This window comes from Rana temporaria, chromosome 1 (genome assembly GCF_905171775.1).
Source record: "Rana temporaria chromosome 1, aRanTem1.1, whole genome shotgun sequence".
Taxonomy (NCBI): Eukaryota; Metazoa; Chordata; class Amphibia; order Anura; family Ranidae; genus Rana; species Rana temporaria.
The window spans coordinates 63,826,337-63,830,142 of record NC_053489.1 but is presented as its reverse complement, the minus strand read 5'-3'; the positions used below and the strand labels follow the sequence as shown (position 1 = coordinate 63,830,142).

At 45.6% G+C, this 3,806-nt stretch overlaps 1 long non-coding RNA gene across 1 annotated transcript; it reads right to left on the bottom strand.

Moving 5' to 3' along the window:
* Nucleotides 1-789: 789 nt before the first annotated feature.
* Nucleotides 790-1,339, bottom strand: LOC120927804. The gene is made up of 3 exons (XR_005747132.1): nt 1,182-1,339; nt 914-1,088; nt 790-829 (listed from the first exon to the last, which is right to left on the bottom strand). It is a non-coding gene; the product is annotated as an uncharacterized LOC120927804 (long non-coding RNA).
* Between the last annotated feature and the right edge of the window lie 2,467 nt (nt 1,340-3,806).

Below are 3,806 nucleotides of genomic sequence, written 5' to 3'. Positions count from 1 at the left end.
AGTGTTACGAAACCCAGTAATATGAAAATAATTTGTCTGCCCCCCCCCCCCCCCCCACACACACACACACACACAGTGCCACCAGTTTATAATCTTCCTTTTACATCAAAATTCTGCCACTGTATACCTTTTGGCTTATCTGTATATCACAGTTACATGATAAACTGCAGAGTCTGCCCGAGTGCTGAGTGTTCAGGTAGGAGGAGATTTCCACTACAGCCTGTGTCCTCATGCTGTTATGGGAGGCAGATCATCCATCAATCAAGATGTGACATCCCACCCACTGTGTTCTTTTTTAGAAAAAAGGGGGGGACCACCCGAAGGTGTTTGGGACTTTAAATGAGAATACGTCTGTGATGTATCTCCATCCTTGTGTCTTGGACTTTATATGAGATTACATCCATACTATATCTCCATCCCGTATGCGGAAAATTGCAACAAAGGGAATTTGGGACTTTAAATGAAACAGTGGGCTGAATGGGGACAAAGTAATGAAACAAGCCATAGATGAAATGTTCATGTATTGAGAAAGTAGAATATTTGGTAGAAACAAATAACTTGTACAAAAGTACAGAACATACATTTCATACATAATACAATAATTGATATAAAAATACATTAAATAAATAACAGTCGATGACAACATATATAGCCACATAGAGGTTGGGCATAACCACGCAATAGGTGAAGTATAAAATGTAAATAGATCATAGAAGTACTGGTTGATCAGAATGGGTCCCATAAACGCGTATAGCTACATCTTTGTAAGCCCGACGCGGCGTTTCGTGTATATGAAAAACACTCATCAGGGGCGGATGTAGTGGGATATCTGGAATACAGATTTGATTAGTGATCAAGGTATTAAAATTGGATCCACCAAAAAAGAGGTAGTAAGTCAATTCTGGTTACTTACATAGTATGTCAAAGTGGTAATGTAAATACAGTTAAGACCAAACATATGCCTGTCCCGGGACAGAGGTGGCAGACCAGCAGGCAAACAGCAGAGCGCATAAAGCATCCCTCCCAGACAGCACAGCGACCATGGGTAAAGTAAAATTGTAGTGTATCCTTATAGTACAGGTAGGTATCTGTAATGAATGAATGAATAGGTCCATCAAACAGTGACCCACATAGTAGGGGGATAAGGGCATAACAAATACATTAAAATTAACAAAGGATACCTGGAATGCGAGTAGGATGGCCACAGCTAGTGACAGCTGTAAGGCCTGCATAGAAAATGGCCACTGGCTGAAGAGCTGGGAAGGTGCTTAAATACGTCCAGCAAATGCACCAGACTGCCCCCAACGTCACGTCAGCTGACCAGTGTGGGGGCGGGGCCCTCAATTAGACAGCACAATTGCCTGTACTGAAGAGATGCTGCACACACCCACTTGATCAGCTGTGATGGATACTAGCCATACAACAGGGCGACGCCCAATAAGGACATCACTCGGATGGCACGTAACGCCGATGCACTGACGGTAACCGCCCATACCCCCAAAGGGGGATAAGGGAAGCACAGTGAGTGCATCGCAATCCCGGGATGCAGACAAAAAAAAAAAAAAAGGTCTAAACAGTGCGTGATGTTTGCAAGCAGCTAAGTGGTGTGTTCAGCAACTGAATGGCAAATTAAACCATAATTAAAGTATGCCGTTTGTGTGGACAGATTATGCACACTTTGCACGGACAGCCCCATATAGGGCTGGCAGGGGAACACTGCCAGCTGCCGATCACTGTTTCCATCCCTGGTACTATAAGAAAAAAGGGGGGGACCACCCGAAGGTGTTTGGGACTTTAAATGAGAATACGTCTGTGATGTATCTCCATCCTTGTGTCTCCATGTTTAGTCTTAACTGTATTTACATTACCACTTTGACATACTATGTAAGTAACCAGAATTGACTTACTACCTCTTTTTTGGTGGATCCAATTTTAATACCTTGATCACTAATCAAATCTGTATTCCAGATATCCCACTACATCCGCCCCTGATGAGTGTTTTTCATATACACGAAACGCCGCGTCGGGCTTACAAAGATGTAGCTATACGCGTTTATGGGACCCATTCTGATCAACCAGTACTTCTATGATCTATTTACATTTTATACTTCACCTATTGCGTGGTTATGCCCAACCTCTATGTGGCTATATATGTTGTCATGGACTGTTATTTATTTAATGTATTTTTATATCAATTATTGTATTATGTATGAAATGTATGTTCTGTACTTTTGTACAAGTTATTTGTTTCTACCAAATATTCTACTTTCTCAATACATGAACATTTCATCTATGGCTTGTTTCATTACTTTGTCCCCATTCAGCCCACTGTTTCATTTAAAGTCCCAAATTCCCTTTGTTGCAACTGTGTTCTTTTTTAGTTACTGGGCATGGAGAAGGAGGGAGGGGCTGAGCTGTCATTTAGGATCTGTATACACGCCCACATGTGTGATGTCAATATCATGTGACCTGGCTAGCTGTGATCAACAAGTAAATGTTCTCTCCAGCAATAGAGACCAAACTGAGCATGTGCAGCAGTACTACCCTCACTGTGTCTTATCTGGCCTTGCCAAGAGAGACCCTGCAGTAGGGGGAGGATCTGCCCATCCAGCCTTTTTACACAATGTAGAAGATTAACCCTTAAATTCCACAGTGAGTATAACAATCATGCTATTCTGCATATACAGACAGATTTTACTGTTGTGGTTTTAGTAACACTTTAAGGGTTTAGTTTTGGATGCCTAGTACCTGCTGAGCCACAAGTTAAGTGACTATGTAGAATCCAAGAGAAAACACTTTACAGAACATATCCTAAAAAATATATATTTTAATGAAGATTACTACAAGCTTAACCACTTGCCGACCTGCCGCCGTCTGTCAGAACCTGTACTCACCGAGACCGAGATGCTGAGGGCGGCTCACCTTTGCGACCCTGTGCAGACCACTCCCTGGAGTTGGGACAGAGGAGGGACGGCACAAGGAGGCACCGGCGCCGGGAGCTGGCAGGAAGACTTGGTGCAGCTGACAGAAGCAGGGCAGGTGCAGAAGACTGGAGACAAGCGTTGGTCAGGCAGGAACTGGTAGGTGAGTCTGGTAGGGTCCACAGGAGATGAGGGCAAATCCGAGTCACAAGCCGAGGGTCAAGGGCAGGAGAGTTTAGAGGGAGTCCATGAGAGCAAGCCAAGGTCAAGGGGCAGGAGACAACAGCAATCCAGGTAACGTTAGCCAAAGGGTCAGAGGTTCCAGGTGAGAGGAGAGTCGTCAGGAATTCCAGGTCAAAACAGGCAGGTACGGCAACAGGTAAACACATAGGAGCTGAAGACAAACCAGCAACCTGTTCAGGGAAGGCTGCTGGTTTAAATAGGAATGTCCGGCCTCTGATTGGCCCCAGGGTTGCCGCATACGTGCACGTGCGCGCTTCCACGCACAGGGCGCGCTGCCGTACCGCGCATGCGTGCGCGCAAACCACGCACAGGCATGCGCCGAAATGTCATTCTACTGGGCATGTGCGGGAATCTGTCAGAGATGGAGCTAGTACCCTGACAGTGCCCCCCCCCCAAGGGGCGGACTCCGGACGCCCAAACTGGTCATTAACTCCGGGTGTTCCAGGTGAAAGGCCCGAATCAGGCGAGGGGCATGGAGATTCCGGGAAGGCTCCCAAGAGTTATCTTCAGGGGGATATCCCTTCCACTTTATAAGGTATTGCAACTGCCTTCCTCTTTTCCTGCAGCTCAAGATAGCCTCCACCTCAAATTCTTTTTCACCCTCAATCTCCACTGGTGGAGGTGGCAGTTCTCCTCTACCGT